The 19,940-nt window shown below is 41.2% G+C and overlaps 1 long non-coding RNA gene across 1 annotated transcript in view; it reads right to left on the bottom strand.

Annotated features, from left to right (window-relative positions):
* Positions 1–582: 582 nt before the first annotated feature.
* The window catches only part of LOC148686148 (uncharacterized), a 42,873-nt gene continuing 23,515 nt past the window's right edge, over positions 583–19,940 (bottom strand). Inside the window, exons 2-5 of the long non-coding RNA XR_015948831.1 lie at positions 14,596–14,719; positions 9,422–9,512; positions 3,428–7,501; positions 583–1,363 (exon numbers count right to left, since the gene is read on the bottom strand). This is a non-coding gene — a long non-coding RNA (uncharacterized LOC148686148). The remainder of the gene's footprint in view (positions 1,364–3,427; positions 7,502–9,421; positions 9,513–14,595; positions 14,720–19,940) is intronic.

Raw genomic sequence — 19,940 nt, 5'->3', positions numbered from 1 at the left:
AATGTAAAATAATTGGACAGAAATAATGTGTTGCATAGAGGTCACCAAGTCAATCCAGAGAAACCTGTTAACCTTTGAAATATGGAGGTCAGATCTTGGGTTCTGAACGAGTATCGGGCATTGTGAATTAGGAGTGTGAAGTAAAGAATTCTCCCAGTCCTTGGAGTTTCCCCTTCTGGCCAATTTCCAGGTGTGAATGAGAAGTGTCAGAAGGCTTGTTCAAACTTAGCAACCATCCTCAATTGACTTAAGAGGCCAAATTTTACAGGTAGACACTAGAACACTGTAGGATTTTCATGCTGCTTTGAGCATTCTGCAATAGGCAAATATGTAGTACTGCAATAGTATTCTTTATATTGATCCTAGACAATGAGCTCTTTTTAGAATCTGATCTTTTTAAAATTTTAAATATTTAAAAATGGGAAAACTGCTTCTGCAGATATATAGCTAGTTAAATATGTACGGTACATATGTATAGTAAAACCAATATGACTTTCTTCTGGTTAGAAGTTCATGACTGGAGCAAAAGAAAACGAGCCTTTATGTTGCTAAGAATAACACCAGCTCCAAGTCAGTTTCATTTATTGCAGTACATCAAATGGGTGCAGACAGCAAGCTGACTGTTTCATGTCTCTTTCGTTTATTTCTGTCACATAAAATATTTGCTTATTTTGAATTCAGCATTTTTTTTACAGATAGAAACAGGGTAAGACTCAAAAGAAAGCCCTGACTAGCCCATAACACCTTTCCATCTCACCTTTCAAATCTGTCTTCAAAACCTACCTTTTCTGTGAGGCCTTTGACTTATCCCCTTAATTACTAGCAGAAAAATATAAATAATCCCATACCATCTATTTTTAAAACAGAAAAACCCAAATAAATAGAAAAGTCAGGGTCTGTGTGCTACAAATATGCTGAAAATTGTTTAATTAATCCAAATCTAGTGTTTCCTGCCCACCTAGCAGTTCGAATGCACGTCAAAGTGCAAGTAGATAAATAGGTATCGCTCTGGCGGGAAGGTAAATGCCATTTCCGTGCACTGCTCTGGTTCGCCAGAAGTGGCTTAGTCGTGCTGGCCACATGACCCAGAAGCTGTACGCCGGCTCCCTCGGCCAATAAAGTGAGATGAGCGCCACAACTCCAGAGTCGTCCGCAACTGGACCTAACAGTCAGGGGTACCTTTACCTTTAATCCAGTGTTGCCATATTTCAAAAAGTGAAAATCCGGAACACAGTTGTTGAGCTTTTCTTTGGCAACGTTGTTGGCATAGACCGGGGACGGAGAATTTGTGGCTCCTCCAAATGATGTTTGACTCCATATCAGGAGGAATTATTTTCAAAAAAATATGTACTTTGGTCAAAACCTTTGCATACAAGGCTTCCGGGTTCAGCGCCAGCGCCGATCGGCGGGGTCTCGTCTCGTATCCGAGACGGCCCGTCCCTGCTAGGAGTGGGGAGGGCAGCAAGAGCGACGCTGCGCCCCTTAGAACCTCGGGAAGGGCGTCCCGGGGGCAATTTGCTCGGCACAGCCCAAATCCGGACTCCCCAACTCTTCGGTTAGCTCTAATAAGAGCCCCGGAGCGAGGAGGGTAGAAGTCGCGGGGGCCATTTTGAGCGGCAACGTTATTCTAGCAGGGAGAAGCTTCAAGCCGAAGGCGGAGAGCGCTGGATTCTTCCGAAAATAAAACGATTGGAAAAGATTGTAAGTAACCTCACGATTTGGATTATAAAACAATTTGGATCTGGGAGAGAGGGGAGAAAAGAGGAAGCCACCCCCCCCACGGCAACAAAAGAGACAGTAAATAGAAACCCGAAGCCATAAACAGAAGATTTACAATTCAAAGGATCCCTCAAAGGCATCAAAGAGAATCTCCCCTTTGATGCAGGGTGAGAAGGGGAGAGAGACTGTGGTTTATGACTGCCCTGCAGCAAGAGGTAAAGGCTGAGAAAAATCTTTCTTTTCCTCGGGAGCCGGCAGCCCAGGCAACCCAGTGAGTTGATCAGGATTTATGAGTCAATTTTTATTTCATTTTGTATTTCTGGACTTTGTGGAATTTCTTTTCCGGTTTAAATGTTTGTGAAATGTGAGTTCGAACTGTATTGTTAATAAGACTTGAAGAATGCAGCCAGCTTGTTAAAATGGAGTCGAGAAAATAAACTGTGATCATATTCCACCCCACGTGACAAGTTTTGACCTTGGCAGGATTGAATTATGTCAACAAAAAAGTGTTCCCCTGAGTTCCAGCGGTCTGTTTTGACCTTAATGTGGGAAACAAGAATAGAGCTATGTCAAGAGGAGACACGACGGCAAGAGTTACAGGGAAAATTTCAGATGGTGATGGCAGAATATGATTTTTTAGGAGATGAAGCTTTTGACACTGAAAAAGATGAATGTGAGAATGACAATGATGATGACTGTGATTTGGAAGGAAAAGATGAAGATGAGGACTGTGATGATTCCACACAAAATGAAGCACACCACGGAAAAAATGATGACTTTACTCTACAAAAAGTTGGATGGAGTGCCCCGCTTTTGAGGGGGGCACGATTGGTATTATTGGAACTCCAGAACGCCCACAGGGAAGAAGGAAAAAATATACAGAGAAGAGAAGAAATTCAGGGGCCCTGTATGGTGGCCTGGATGGCAAAAGACTGTAAACAGGGGGTGGGGTGAAGGGAAAGTGATGTTGTGATTACATGGATGGATTAACAGGTTTATAACTGGTCTGCTGATTATGGAATTTGCTGGATTGGGGGGGTGGAGCCGGTAATCGGGGATGTAAGGTTAAATTGAGAATAGTTATAGTTTTAAAAGTGAATGGATTTTGGAAAATGTTAAAATATGGAGGCTTATAGAGGGAGAAAAAATTAGGCACGGGAAGATAAAATGGGAGTTTGATTTTTCAGTGATTTGAAGTTGTATAAGATACAAAGGTGTATTTCTATAAAGTAAGAAACTGTTGCAGATGATAAAAAAGGGATGAAAACCGGGGAAGGGGGGGGGAGGGGAAGCCCACAAAATATGGTTTTAAAATCATGAATGTAAGAAAAAATTTTCTGTTTTGTATTGTTTTTTTCTCTTTTTTTGCCCTTTCTTTTTTTTCTTTTTTCCTATTTCTATTTTTCTCTTTTTTTTTTGGTATGACAATAGATGGTTGGATGGATGGCCTCCTGCGTACTGCCCTGGTTTGCTGGAGCTCCCTGGTGGCAGGGGGGGGGCTTTGGGGTCAGGGGAGGGGGAGGAGGACAGAAATCCAAGCATAAAATGGAACATCTCTGACTGTTCACATACATGGGATACTTCTGTGGCAGGGGAGGACCCATGTGGGTGGGTAGGAAGGAGGTGGAAAAGGTGTTTATGTATGTACCGGTTTTTTTTTTTTTTGTATTCTGTAAAATTAATAAAAAGTATGTTTTAAAAAAAAAACCTTTGCATACAAAAGATTATACTATTAGGAGAAATTCACACTAAAATGCTGGTGAATTTTCATGATGTTCTTTTTTTTAAAAAAAAAATGCAATTTCCTGCAGCAGTGTGGAGAACTGACTGAAAAAATGAGAAACAGAGAGGACTGGAAGTGAGCATCATCTACCGGGCCATAGCTTCTCCTTCCCTGCTGTAGACAATACTGAACTAGATGGGCAAGTCATATCTGAGCTGGTACAAGGAAAATTCCTATGCTTCTCCTAAGCACATGGAGCTGTACTTTCCCACATTTCTCTCTCCTTTTTACTCCCTGTGGTGTTTTCCTAACTTCCTCCTGGAAGCCTACTCTGCCTGTTCTTATCCACCTGTGTAATGCACCAATTAATACCAAGAGCCTCTATTCCATCCAACTACTAATGAAAGTAGTGTATTGCTTATGAGGGTACTTGCCTGCCTATTGCAAATAAACTGAGTAACTACTTGTCCCAAACATTCTAATTTGACGTCTGCCCTTAATTTGTCATTTGAAATTTGTGGTGGAATTGTGTTTAATTTACTGTTCGTGCAGCAGAAGGTTTCGATCTGCAATATAAGTAAGCGTAGCGATTCTGTCGCGTCTTAGATGAGCCTTTTTAGATTTTGCTGGGCTTGGGCTGCTTGGAAAGTTGGGAAATCCTCATTCTTTATATTCGTTTGTTTATTAAATTATACACACTGCCCTGTATGCAAAGATCACAGGGCGGTTTATAGCACCAAGTTTGCAATGCTTGTTGTATTTTGTAATTGCTAGTTAGAATGGTACTTACAAGCCGTGAATGGAAGAAGCAGACAGGTAGTGGCTGGCTGCACAGTTGAAACGGCAGAAATGGTTAATCCTACTGCTCCTTCAGGTAATTGCTACTTCCTAAAACAAAGCTGTACATGCACAGTATATATTCTTTTCTTTCATTTTGTCCCCCCCCCCAAAAAAAACTCTGCACAAACAGATTACTTTGAGGAAATGGGAGCAGGGCTGAGCTGTTTCCTTCCTAGCAATTCTTCAGGCTATCAAGATTTGTGCCTGATTCGTTTTTTGTTTAATGTTCTAACATTACATCTTAAAAAAAAACACAAAAAATCTCACATGGAACTGGATCACATTTGCCAGTATATTTTGTATTATCTGCAACCTGAGCTGATTAAACAAATTTGTAATTATTTAAGTGTGCAGTCCTATACACATATATTGAACTAATTCCAATGGAATTCTGTGAGGGCTTGCTTGTTAATAGAAATATATAGGATTGCACTGTTAAGTTTATTTGTTTTTTTTATAAAAAAAATCTTGGTTTAATTATTAATATAACATCATCTTTTTTTTAGTTTTTATATTACTTTATCTTATCCATATTACTATTTGCTGGAATTGCATTAAATTGAGTATGCTGATTTTAAACCAATATATAATGTTTTTAAAAATAATAATAATATAACATCATTTATTAAATCTTTAGTTTTAGGTGATCCATCAATGATGTTTAGAAAGATTCAACCATCTATTGCACACATTGTAATGATTCATTCAGTGTTATAAGTTTTTGCCACCTGTTGTTCTGTTGTGCTTTGTTTCAATCAGTGCATCAATAAGCAATTGCCACCTTTATGCACATTAGTCTCTCAGCTCCATCAACTCACAACCATTATTTCCAGGCAAATAATGCCTAGATTTGGCTGTTTGTCACAACTCACTTTTGCTGGGATCCTGGCTACCACCAGTAGGAAGACCACTGTTGGTAGCTTAAGGCCTCTTTAGGCAGAGCTGGGTCCTCCGTCACAGTGGAGTGCGTCCCCCTAGCAGTGCTCCTCTGTTAACAGAAGCTGGCAAAAAATGCAACTCGTGGCATCCTAACTTCCCCCAGGCATTCACAGCAGAAGGTTACTAAAATGCAACAGGTGGTATTAAACAGCTCTAACAGCATTAAAGCAACATGAAGACACATTCATTGTCAACAGCCAACAGCAGCGCTCCAGATAATAAAACAGTCTTGACATGGGACCAATAACAACTGGTGCACTACCATGGCAAATAGTAATAGCTGTAATCCAGGATCAAGGTGCTCCATGCCATAATTTTATACACTACACAGACAAAGATGTTAGCTGAACACCATTGTGATGTACTGGTGGGAAAGCTGCAATGGAGACCAGTGGTGTAGCATGGGTTGCCAGTGTCCAGGACAAGGCAAGTATTGCACCCCCTAACTGGCAACTCCATGTGGCGCTGCTGCCAGATGGAGCTGCAGAGCAGCGGTGGGACATGCATGTGTGCCTCCTTGGGTTGGGGCGCCGCCGCCACCACTGCCGTGAGCATCACCATCCATCCACCTCCCCCGCCAGCAAGAGACACTGCATGGCTGAGGGATACAAGGGACAGTCCCTTCTCGGCTCCTCAGATGTGGTGTCGGGTAGGATAGAGAGCACCTCCAGTCTGGGTGGCAGCTGCAGAGATGCGCTTCTAAAGACTTTTGTGCCCACCACCTTCCTGTGTGTGTAATCCTTGGATCCAGAGCAGAGGACACCAAAGGAAAACAGAAGAGGGAAAATAAGGGGTAGGAGAAGAGACACATATTTGGAAGAAATCACAGGTGTCAATGAAACTATGGTCAGAAATATAGACTGAAGAGAACCCTGTTTTGAAATATATGGAACCTATTCAAACCGAGAAAGTTTAAATGGTTTGAGCAAACAATGTTAAGAGCAATCTCTTCTAAGATGGAATCAGTTGTCCCGAACAAGCTTGACAGAGTTGTCAAGCGTGGTTTCAGCAACCGAAATGCAGACTTCTTGCAAGATTATTCGAGTGTAATACAAATTACTCAACAACTTGAATTGATAAGCACTCTGAAAATGCCTTGCCCCACAGTTCAAAGGAGAACTGTGAAGCAAGGCGAAGAAGCTTCAATTCCAAGAAACATAACAGCAGCTCATGCACATATATTGTTCCAGCACCTCATGCTTTATAAAGCAACAATAGCAAAGCAATAGGGCAGAAAAGACAAAGGTTTTTCTTCCGGACAATGACAGCTATTCATAAACAAGGATGACAAATTCTGTTATGAAAATGTAGTCAAGAAAAGAATTTCTGGCTCTAATCAAGTTTCAATGAAACTTGAAAATACAGAGTGTACAGGAAGGCTTTACTCGGCTTTAATATGTCATCAGTACGAGTTTTCCTGGGGGAAAGCAACTTCTAATTCAGGGCATTCTAATCTCACTAAACCACAGACTGGAAAATACAGAACTAACGTGCACAGTATTTACCATCAATCATCTTCCATTTCTGCTGATACAAAGCCTAATGACCTAAAGAAAGTAGCTTGCTAAGCTAGCACAGGTCACCTAAAGCAGGCAGAAATGCCAAAGAAATGTGTTTCATCATTTGATGACTCGAATGAGCTGAGGTCCTTGGATGAAGTTTTAGACATTTTTGGCAAATCTGAGAGTCTTTGGGGCATACACTGAGATAATGATAACTTGCTGTATCAAGTGTGTATGATGAAGTTGGTGAGATGTTCTCTTTGGACCAAGACACCATGAAAAAGATTTTTTTTAAAGGCTCAATCAGTAGAAGGAAATGTTTTCAATTCTACCAGCTCCATCTTGTATGCAGGCTGAGACCCCCACCTGCCTGTGCCCTGTCTCACCAGAGAGGAACATGCACTTCTTATCTCCACCTTGGACTACTGGAATGTACTCTACGTGGGGCTACCATTGAAGGTGACTTGAAAACGACAACTAATCCAGAATGCGGCAGCTAAACTAGTGACTGGAAGCAGCCGCCGGGACCTAAAGGATCTTCACTGGCTCCCATTATGTTTCCAAGCTCAACTCAAAGAGTTGGTGTTGACCTTTAAAGCCCTAAATGGCCTTGGTGTTGTAAACCTGAAGGAGCGTCTCCACCTCCATCGTCCAGCCCAGACCCTGAGGTCCAGCTCCAAGGTCCTTCTGGCTGTTCCCTCACTGTGAAACTTGAAGCTGCAGGGAACCAGGGCAGAGGGCCTTCTCAGTAGTGGCACCCACCATGTGGAACACACTCCTATTGGATGTCAAACAGATAAACAAACATTTGACTTTTAGAAGACATCTGAAGGCAGCCCTGTATAGCAACATTTTTAATGTTTGATGCTTTATTATGTTTTTATATTTGTTGGAAGCCACCCAGTGTGGCTGGGGCAACCCAGCCAGATAGGTGGGAGTATAAATAAATAAATAAATATTATTACAGGAGGTACCCAGGTCAGTCTCTGGCATGTCCAGGTAGGGCTGGAACCAGCTTCTCTTTGGGACCTTAGAGAACTGCTGCACATTTTTCAGACACAGCCAGCAGTTGTTTTAAAAATGAGGGGGGTTGTGATGAGAGGAAGTGGGGCACCTAAAGTTGTGTTTAGGGCATCCTGTCTGTGTCTCCAAGGATTCAAGAGACTCCTCCATAATTCGCCCATAGCCATAAGGGCAAGACTGCCTTTTTTCATAGAATCATAGAGTTGGAAGGGACCCCAAGGCTCATCTAGACCAATCCCTGCAATGCAGGAATGAGAAAAGTTCTTATACTATTTTTCACCATATAAACCTTCCAACTGACAATGGAACCAGTCAAACAATCTTTACTTCCTCTTCCAGAATAACTCTTTGATTTGTATAAACAGCTGAACATTTTTCTCTGTGGCATCTTGGCTTTTGGGTCAAAATCAAGTGTAGAATATACTAGATTGCACATTCTCAGAATGTGTCACATAAGGGCCAGTGAAGCCCTCCACAATGAGATTTTTTTTTTCTTACCCTGACATTCAGGTTAGTCTTTGCACCAACAAAGTTTAGAATAATAATGCAAGCTAAACTTACTATTGTGTATTACTGCAAAGCAACCATTGCGACACTTCTGGTTGATTTTGACCTTCACTATACATGACCCCTATTTTTCTAAAATAAAAACCCAGGGCTAATTTCTCTGCCCAGTTTAAGTACCCTTGAGTACTTTTCTCTGCTTCTTTCTGATACTTGATACTCCAGTTCCTTGGACTCTCTGGGTTGGCTCCTAATGTCAAATGGTTCATTTGAAGGGCAACCTTGCAAAATTTCCTTGAAGCAAATGTCTGTTTCCCTACAGGTTGCTAGACATCATTCATGCAGCACTGCAAAGGTCAGGAATTTATCCCCTTCCTTCCTTGAGGGCTGCTAGCGGATTATTAATAAACCAGCTTTGTCCACTTGTCAGGACAATATAGTGCAGCCAGACAAACCTGGCTACCTTCAAACCACAAAGACTAATAATTTTAGATCGTGCAACTCATGACATGTGAGGTTGCTAATGCATGTCTTCTCTTGTAGAACAAGAAAGGACACATTATCAAGGAGATGTTGTAAGGGCAAAAAACCCCGAACAAGGAAAATATAAACTGCAAGCATTGCTCAACAAGGCAGCATCTACCTGAGACTTGTCTGCTGATTTGGATAATTAAAGAAATTGTTGACACCTGAGCAGAAGCATCATCAAAAAACACATGCATAGCTGCCAAGTTTTCCCTTTTCTCGCGAGGAAGCCTATTCAGCATAAGGCAAAATCCCTTAAAAAAAGGGATAACTTGGCAGCTATGCACATGAAACAATTTTGTTAACATTTTGGCCTTGTCTTGTTTCACTGTTCTGTGTACCAACAAATAATTTGCAGCTGATTTATTGTTATAGAATTAAAAGTGGATTATTAGTTCTCTACAGCAAAATTCACAATGTTCACAAATTAATAGCTTAAATATTTTTCCCTTTCTGCCTGTTTAAAAAAGAAAAAAAAATTCCAGTGTTTTTCTTCCTTTGAAATATCAAGATGTCCTAGAAACCATGGGTAAAAGACTTATTATTATTATTATTACTATTATTATTATTATTTCTTGGCAATAATTTATGTCATCTGCCTTTACCCATCACAGTTTCAGATGAAAAATATCTTGAGATTTTGTACCTGCACTTTCAGATGTGGTCCAAGCACATGGAAGAAAGCTTCTGCAGACCAATTGTATTGCCAAAGTTAAGGTCAATGCAGGTTAGTTGAGCTGCAAAAGTTTCATTCATAATAAAAGGGAGAAGGAGAGTGGAGTTAAGTACAATCAGCTTTAAACCTTTGACCCACAAGCAATAAAACCAAAGGCAAACATAAGATGATCAGATTCAGGAGGGCAGGCACAGAAACACCGCATCCCAAATTACCACGTTCCTATGCAGCTACAGATTCATACTATGAAGTATTAAATTTGCCACTCAATATTCTGTTTAGAGTGAAGGACAGAAAACGTAAACATCAGGAAGAACGTTCTGACAGTAAGAGCTGCTTAATAGTGGAATGGACTCCCTTGGGAGATGGTGGGCTTTCCTTCTGTGGAGGTTTTTAAGTAGAGGCTGGATGGCCATCTGTCATGGATGCTTTAGCTGAAATTCCTGCATTGCAGGAGGTTGGACTAGATGACCCTCAGGGTCCCTTCCAACTCTACAATTCTATGATTCTGAGTAATGATGTAACACAAACGATGCTTATCTGGGAGTAAATCATATTGAATTCAGATTTATTTATTTGTAATATATATATATAGAATTTCGATATAAAGCACAATATTATATATAGAATCTCTATGTAGAAATATACGCGGGTGGCGCTGTGGTCGAAACCACAGAGCCTAGGGCTTGCTGATCAGAAGGTCGGCAGTTTAAATCCCCGCGACGGAGTGAGCTCCCGTTGCTCGGTCCTAGCTCCTGCCAACCTAGCAATTTGAAAGCACATCAAAGTGCAAGTAGATAAATAGGTACCGCTCCAGCGGGAAGGTAAACGACATTTCTGTGTGTTGCTCTGGTTCGCCAGAAGCGGCTTAGTCATGCTGGCCACATGACCAGCAAAAACTGTCTGCAGACCAACGCCAGCTCCCTCGGCCAGTAAAGCGAGATGAGTGCCGCAACCCCAGAGCCGTTCGCAACTGGACTTAACTGTCAGGGTTCCTTTACCTGCAACCCGCGTCCCTTACTCCTTGCCAAAGTCCCCATTAAACCTTGCCAAACCCCTTCCCCCCTCTTACTCTTTGACCGAGCCCCCTCCCCTAAGCCCCATCCTTTCTCCTTCCTTACTCCTCGCCAAACTTCCCCAGCTCACCCATGCCACTGCTCTGCCCCCTCGCTCAACCCACCTCATTTCTGCATGCCCATCACATCCACTCTGTCCCCGCAACATGTCAACCCTCTCACCCAACCTGCCATGCCAACACAAGCCCAGCTGGCTTGCCTTTCATGCTTGCGCACTTCAACTCTCCACCTCACTTCTGGTTTGCTGTGCTGAAAGCCTTGTTTGTTTCCATGCTTGCCTCCGGTGCTTCCTCCAGCCTGGAGCATGCACAGTTCACCACTAGCATGAGGACAGACTAATGCAAATATAGTGTATACGTTAAGTATACACTTTTTCCTACATTGACTAAACAGCGCATGTTGAAATGTGCAAAACAAAAACCAAGTGAGATACAGCAGAGACTTAGAAGAATCGTCTCTTTTTGATAATCCCTTCAAAGTATCTTATTTTAATAGGTTTTAATTTATTATGAACATGTTGTATTTGATTTCTATTTTGTGTAACCCTTTGAGATTCTTTAATACTGTATTTGAATATAAAGAGTTTAGGAAAATTTCAAAATAAATACAAATCAAAATATAGCCTGGAGCATAATGGTCACATATCCTAAAGTGATTTGTACAACCTTGAGTGAGCTTTACGCTCTATGAACGCAACTTTTTTCCCTTTCTTTTTTACAAAAAGTATTATTCTTTTATTTGCAGACCAGATTTGTCTACACATTCCTAGTTACAATGCATAATTGAACCCCTTCTTGTAAAACGGATTAATAAGATTCTGTCTCTCTCTCTCTCTCTCTCTCTCTCTCTCTCTCTCTCTCTCTCTCTCTCTCTGTGTGTGTGTGTGTGTGTGTGTGTGTATAAACATTTACTTTGAATTTACCTATGGCTAGTCTATAAGGGAAATAAGTTTTATATTTCTTATTATATTGTTTATAAATTGCAAAAACTATATATAGCAGGATCTGAAGTGTCAGCTATTTTGTCTTTTCTTTCAATAAATAGTACTTCCCAAGATAAAGAACTTTCTAGAGCAGCACCAAATATGGCATGAGAGGCTGCCACAAAAAAAGAAATATTGTCCTCACTCCTTTGTGCATGCAGGAATGTTCCATTCATTCATGTAAGTGGGGAGGGGTGGATCCCTGGCAGTAGTCAAAAAGATGTATCTGGCCTCATGCACACATTATTTTCTGATGAGAACATTCTACAATCTTCATAAACAGCCATTTTCATGTTTTTTGGTGTGTTTTTACTTCCTAATGTTTGCAATAGCAGTTTTTACTAGTGAAAACAAACTACATCATTTTAATTAATTATTACACATGTACTCACAAGAAGTTTGGTATTCCAATAGCTGACATTGCACTGCATCACATATTCCTCTGGGCAAAGAAAGAGACCTATATAACTAGTAACCACAATTTTAAATACATTCCACATTGAATTATGAGTGTCATGTTTCATTATAAATTAATTTATGACTGTTTGCTCAAGCCCTCATCTCCATTTCCTCCTCAGCGCAGTAATTTCTGACATGAAAAGAATGATAGAGAGGGCCTTTTTATTTAGTATAAATGGCATTCTCATATATCCACATAATCACTCAATATAAGGTTTTGGAGGTTGTTTTCTATTGTACATCATTGCTTCTTTTTCTTGTTCTTGTTGCAATAAATTTTGGATGTAGTATTTTGAAGGGGGAAAAAGCAGCTGCTTAGAAACATTTTTTTGTCACTGTGGCTTAACATTTGCGTGGCAAGGTCCCAAACCCTCCTGGGAATTGGAATAAAGACACATGAAACGGTATTTTAGGTTAATGGGCGAAAAAGGCCACAACATTATTGGTTACAGAATGTGACTGGTATTGGCTTAGGCATTGGAAACCACACAACTATATCTGACTCCTGCCCATCTGCAGGAGTCTTGGAAGGGTTAACCACCAGTAGGGGGAGCCCTGCTGATGCGCAGCAACCAGGGACTCCACCAGGGTCACCGCTAGGGGTCGTGCCATGGCCCTAGCCCCCCATCTGGGGCTTCGGACGGAGACCAAGCCCCCCCGGGTTCCTTTAACGGAATACCCTTGAATTAGGAGGGGTAGGTGATGGCCACTACCTCCCCTCCCCTTCAACCTAATACTCCAATGCCTAACCGCTAATTTGACGATTTGCAATGGTAGGCAAAAAACCAAATGGCCAGTGCCAATTTTCCAAGTGGGAAAAAATTCCTACCAGGCCCCTTGGACAACCAAGGTGACGAACCGAGGTCCATAGCAAGGACAAGAAATAAAGAGCCTAACCTAAGGGAGGAAGGGCAAGAGAACTGACAAAGGAGGGAGGAAACAGGCGAGTCCTCGGCTGTGGGCAGTTTAAATAGCCCACGCCATGCCGCCGGACCATCCGGATTGGACGGCCTAAGGATGACATGACCGAGGACCATCCAATGGCACTGGGGCTATGCCGTCCCATGCGCGTGGGGAGGGCTTGCTCCCAGCCCACAAAGTCATCTCCCCGGGAACGGGAAATGGCTTTGCGGCACAGCTCACAAACCTGCGAAAACCAGAATGACGAAAACTATATGATGCATCTGCATTTATACAATACAAGTATGAATTCATGTGTACGCAGATAGAACGGGGATGAATACTCTAAACTGATGGAGAGGGACACACCTAATGATCAAGATTAGGTGTAGACGTACATATACGGTTTGAATGATTATTGGAGATAATGGGTGTTCTTATTTCCCTGGAAATTGCATAAAATCCATCAAATTCTGGGTGACAAATGCTGGCATTGTCATGCAACGAACTGAGAGAGAACAATGGGTTGAATCCAAAATTCTGTGAATTTTGGGCAGTCTCCGGATGTGATTTGCCACCCAGTGGTTTTTTTCTTGAGGGGCAAAGTGCTTGTTGGGTATGGGCATGAAGCGGAAACATCTGGAACCCTCAAGGTGCTGCTGGAACCAGTTTGCTAAGCACCTTGCAGGTGGACTGGATGCTGTTGTTGTGACAGAGTCAGAGATGGACCATCTAGAACTGTTAGGGTGGAGACCTTTCAGCTTGTTTTGCCTGAAAATGTACCGCCTGCTTAAGCTACCCTTTCCCTTTGTGTTTTTTGAGATAGGCAAGACTGGGGTTGAGTGTCTGGATTTCAGAGGTCATTAGTGGACCTCTGAAAGAAGGAGGGCATCCTGGCTGCCTCAAGGGCGCAATAGTGAGGCCATGCCTTAAAAAGCCAGAACCCTTTGACCATGGAAAACTACTGTCCAGTCTCTAACTTGCCTCTCGACCCAAAGCAGTTTTAGATGCTGCTGCTCACTTGGATCCATTCCAGTCTGGGTTCAGCTTTCTTGGTTCTCCATGAAGGATGGCTTATTTTAGAGGATGGAAAGTTGATTCTCCTGAACTTCTCAGTGACTTTCAGTGCTGTTGCCCACACTATCCTTCTTAGTTGAGAACCAGAATTAGGCTTAGAAGACACCATATTACAATGGTTCAGGTCCTTTTTTTATTATCACACCTGGCTTTCCCCCATGGCCACTTGAATATATGGAGGACAGATTTGGGCTGCAGTGCTGATAACCCTCAGCTCTATCTTCTACATCAGGCATCCCCAAATTTCAGCCCTCCAGGTGTTTTGGACTACAGTTCCCATCTTCCCTGACCACTGGTCCTGTTAGCTAGGGATCATGGGAGTTGTAGGCCAAAACATCTGGAGGGCCGCAGTTTGGGGATGCCTGTTCTACGTTCTCAGATCCTGACCAGGGGCTTGCAGCAGTTCTAGGGTGGCAAAAAAGCTGAGGTTGAATCCAAGAAAGACAGCTGCTGCAATGCGTAATATAAATGCAATGTAAAAATGGTAAATGCAATGGCTACAATCAAATGCAGAATTAAGTATGATGAAATACACACACACACACACACACACACACACACACACATATGAATATGAATTAAAATTGAACTGAATTAAAAAACGGCCCAGAGTTCCACTGCAGAAGGAAACTAATTCACACCCAGCTCACCTGGAAATTGTAGAAAATAGAAATTGTAGAAAATTGTAGATTTTTGTGTTAATTCAGTGAATTTCTTAATCTGAATTAATTCATTCCAAACAGTGTGATAATGGTTTGTCTCAGTTATCTTCTTCTGTAAAACAAAAACAAAAAAATATATAGTGGTAAATTTGTAACTTTTAAAATTTTGTATTATTTCTTTCTTCTGTTTTTATCGTAAGCCACTTTGGATTAAAAGCAGTCTAAACAAATTTTAAATAAATTCCACGTGTGGCATGCAAGTGCCTTCAAGACCTTGGCAAAATGGTAATGTTGTTGGATTAAAAATAAAGTATAATGTGAAAAGCAAGGAAAAGGAAACTCTTAGAAAAGATAGTCATCTAAAATGGGAAAAATCAAAAGAGAAACTATAAGGAAGCCAACACAAAAGCTCTATTATCTGAGAACTGAATTAACAGCTATTCATCCACTCCCATGATTCCAGTGTTTATATAAGAAGGCTGTTCAGCGATAAACCAAGGAAGACTGCCCAAAGGGCTTAAACCAATATCTAAGAATGCATTGACAACTGAGCTGTAAATCAGAACTCTTGCTTGTTCTTCCTGAGGTTTTGGTTATTTGGTTCAGGGATGTGTTGCTTTTCACATACACACAATGCGCATTTAGTGGCCATTAGAATGAGCCCCCGAGTCATAGCTGCTAACCTGGAAATACAAACTAGGCATAGGGAGAGTTTACACATGGATGTTGCGTAGAAGTGCACAAGCAAAGAACAAACTTGTGGCAGGTCAGATTCAGACAAGAGATTTCTCAGCGACTGTTTCCTTTTTCTAGAGCAGGGGTGGTTAACCTGTGGCGCTCAAGCTGTTGTTGGATGCCAACTTCCCTCAGCTCAGCCAGTATGGGAAATGGTCAGGAATGGTGGAAGTTCTAGCTCAGCAACATGTGGAGGAGCACAGGTTCCCAAGTCCTCATCTAAAGTTTTTTGAGATACATTCTAATCCTGAGGTTATCCAGTGCAAGACTTCGGAAGAGGTGGAAATAAAATCAGACTGATAACATGAATAAGTTGTGGTTCTTCCTTTGACGCAACTCCACCCCTGACTCCATGGTACATGGAGCAAAAAGATATATAGACTGCCTGTATCACATTTGCAGGGAAATATTGTGCAAGTCTTAAAGGTAAAGGTAAAGGACCCCTAACAGTTAAGTCCAGTCGTGGACGACTCTGGGGTTGCGGCGCTCATCTCGCTTTACTGGCCGAGGGAGCCGGCATTTGTCTGCAGACAGCTTCCGGGTTATGTGGCTAGCATGATTAAGCCACTTCTGGCGAAACCAGAGCAGCACACGGAAACACCATTTACCTTCCCGCTGGAGCGGTACCTATTTATCTACCTGCACTTTGACATGCTTTTGAATTGTTTGGTGGGCAGGAGCTGGGACCGAGCAACAGGAGCTCACCCCGTCGCAGGGATTCGAACTGCCAACCTTCCAATCGGCAAGCCCAAGGCTCAGAGGTTTACACCACAGCGCCACCCGCGAAGTAAATCTCAACGAGCCCCATTGGTTCCAGAGCACTTCGTTCCAAGTACTCTAGCTAGTTTCTAGTTTTTAGAGACCATGCATGTACAAGATAAATCAGCTTGTGATAAGCCCTGGGATAAATATAGTTACGTTGAAGTCACCCTACAATTTCACTCTATAAAGATAGGTGTGCACAGTATAGTACTTCAATGGGTAAACAATTACCTAATTAAAAAATAGCACATTTGTAGAACCTTTTCGGCTGTTTGCTCCTGGTTACAAACATTGATAAACAGCAAAATCTATGTGTAACAAACCATAGGTGCCTGGGGCTTGAAAAGTGTTTATAATACATCTTGCTAACTCAAAGGGCTCTTTAAAAAAAATAAAACAAAACTATTGCCATCTAGGGATATATTTTAATGCAGGTCTGAAATGGACCTAAATATCACAAACACCATCATCTAAATGGCTTTTTCTGAATTGCTGCATCCAAAGTGAAGTATTTAAAGCAAGAAGAAAGCTTGTCCATCTTGATTATCAGTTCTGGGGTGTAAGCATTTTCTACATGGACCCAAAATATCAAAATCACATGCTCTCTTCCACACTATTTTGCTATGATCACACAGAGATGGAGATCTGCTGCGGCATAAATCTAGCAAACCCTTTGGCATCTTCTCCCAGAGCAACATCTCCAGAGTCAGGCCTGCCCTCCTGAAAGTTGGTCCTCTGCTTTGGTAACAGTAGAGACAATATCCTGCCCAGTTGCTCAGTTTGAAGTAAGCCTATGTTGCGTATTGAGGTCCCCTGACCACCCCCTCAAATAACTCACACCACAGACAGAATTTTGTTTTCGGTTTTTGGCATGAATTTGGCCACAACTTTATTAAAATACAAAATATGTGAGTGGTTGCGTAGGCATTGGTTCCACCAACTGTCCCCTAAGGACAACCCTCTGGGGAGAGGCAGGGGGTCGGGTGTGTCTGACCCTCCCCTCAAGACTTTTGGCAGAGTTACAGCTTCATTCGAGTATTCACCTTATACTGATAAAATCATTAAGTTGATACGGAAGCACTGGCACATCCTTTGGAATGTGCCAGGCTGCTCGGATTTTCCTTTGATAGGACTTAAACGGACTAATTGTCTTAAGAACTTATTAGTGCGTACTGACGTTAACAGACCATCTTGCACCCGTATCCCTGGGGGTCCTGTGGGACATTTTAGATATGGCAGGTGTCCTGCTTGCCCTCTGGCCTTGCAAACCAAGGTAATTTATAACAAAAAGACCAAATTTAAGTTTGTTATCAACCATTTCAGTACATGCCAAACAAAAGAGGTAGTATATTTAATTAGATGCCCATGTAATTTATTTTATATAGGGTCAACTATCCGGTCTGTGGGAACACGAATCAGTGAATACCGATCCCGCATTAGGAATGCAGTTCAGGAAGCACCCCTGGTTGAGCATTTTTTAGCTAACAATCATTCAGACTCAGACTTGCTGTACATCGTATTGTGGATTAACAGGAGGAAGGGGTACGCTAAACGTGACTATGTAAAATTATTAAGACAAAAAGAATCACAATTTATTTTTATGTTCAAAACGCTCCATCCATAAGGATTGAGCTCTGAGTTAGATTTGAATTGTTTCATCTAATTATATTACTTTCAGGATCTTGAGGTTGCATGTTACTTTAAAATTTCAATAGCCTTGATTAACTAGGGTGTTACCTGTGGTGGAACTGTATATTAAGCTTTCTATGTCTTGCTTCAGGCATCAGGGGTTACATATGTGTATGACCCCTGTTCCGCAGATTGCATACAAACGCTAAGGTATGTTTTATTTTTGTGTTTTATTTTTGTATTTTCCTGTATATATTTTTTTCAATGTTAAAATATTATGGACTGTATAGACTCGTGTTCGTGCTGGCCATTGGCCTTAATATGATGTATGACATAATTAATGATATATATTTATTTGATTTATTTTTTGTAGTTAAAAAACTGAAGAAGACCAAACCGAAACAGTATGATTACCTTGGATCACTGTCTCGCATGTTGTTATATTTTGCAAAGATAAAAACAGATATATTTCGCCCGTGGAATTGGTCGATGTGTTGCCTCCTCTTTTTTTGGTATTTTACTCAAGTCTGCAACACAGGCGTTGTTTCATTAGCATTACATCAATACCAGGGCAGAGTTTGAGACTTGGACTAAAGAATGTTAACGACCTTGGGTAGCCAAGTGCATGCATCTTAATGGGAGCTAATGGGAACATCCATCAGGGAAGAAGGAGGTACTTTCATGTAAGATTTTTAAATGTTGAACCAAATAATATGCAGAAATCTTTATTAGGAAAAACCAAGATAAATAAAAAATGAAATGGAAAAAGCTTCAGGTGAAAACATTGTTAGAGTAGCCGTGATTCAATTACTCTTATGATAGATAAAATATGTAAATGCTTTAGAATATGTAATAAAATTAAATATGTAATAAAATGTGTAAATTCTTTAAAGCATTGCTTAGAGTGTAATGTAATGTAATGTAATGTAATGCAATTCTTTTGCTGCATTGTTGTTGTTGTTTAGTCGTGTCAGATTCTTCGTGATCCCAGGGACCAGAACACGCTACATAGCCAAAAGCAAATTATTATTTTAATAATAATAATAATAATAATAATAATAATAATAATAATACCCCGCCCTCCCCGGCTCAGGGCAGCTAACAGCAAATATAAATCACAATAAAATGTAATAGAAAAAAAAACAAAAAACAGTTAATTAAAATACGGCTTAAAATACAGCTTAAAATGCAGCCTCATTTTAGTGTAGCCCATAAAGCAAGACCATAAAGGGAGGAAACATCAGATATTCACTAGGGTTACCAGACTCAATAGAGGACAGGACTCCTGTGCCTTTAATTGCCCTGCTCTCTTTTGAGTCTGGAAACCTTATAGAGAAACCAGCAGACCCTTTCTTTAATTTCCAAGCAAAGGTTTCTCTTTAAGGTTTCCAGACTCAAAAGAGAGCAGGGCAATTAAAGGCACAGAAGTCCTGTCCTCTATTGAGTCTGGCAACCCTAATATTCACTGATATTTTACTGATGGGATGCATGCTTGATGTTTGCAAAATTAGAACCCACCCTAACTCAGGCTTGCTTTAGCTCTACACGAATTAGCTTAAGGCTCTGATTCCTACACCAACTTACTGGAGACTACTATTTTTATTTATTATTTATTAAATTTGCTTATTGCTTTATCTTGCCCAAGGCAACCCAAAGCAACTCACAACCAAATATACAGACTGATAAAAACACACAACCCCACGTAGATACATTAAAACCAAGAGGAAAAAGTAATACATGAAAGTTAGTCATCCTGCTAACTTCTAAAAGGCCACAGATAGCTAAAGGCCAAAGAATAAGTCCCTTTGAACTCAGTGAGATTGGCTCCCAAATTGACCAGCATAGAATTATACTGTCAATAACATGTAGCAGTGTTCATAGGAAACTAAATTGTAGTTTAAAACTTTGCAAAGAAAAAAGATAAGATCTACCATAAAAATATATAAAGGAGAACAACGTAATCCAAGCTTAGCACCTTTTTTTAGCACCGATCAAATTACAGTGATGTGCCTTGGAGCAGGATTGGGGGGTGAGAATCTTCCAGGACCTGCTACCTTTCTCATACCTGCCAAGTTCCGGCCTGAGAAATAAGGGACTGGACCAGAAGTAGCAGACTGGAAGTAGCGCTGCTGCCATTTTGGAACTGGGCGGAGCATGCTCAGAAGTGACTTTTGATGCTGCTCTGCCCTGTTCCAAAATGGCCACCG

The sequence above is a fragment of the Zootoca vivipara genome, chromosome 3 (genome assembly GCF_965207765.1).
Source record: "Zootoca vivipara chromosome 3, rZooViv2.hap1.1, whole genome shotgun sequence".
NCBI classification, from domain to species: Eukaryota; Metazoa; Chordata; class Lepidosauria; order Squamata; family Lacertidae; genus Zootoca; species Zootoca vivipara.
Note: the sequence above shows the minus strand (reverse complement) of the source record. Positions and strands in the feature narration are given on the sequence as shown.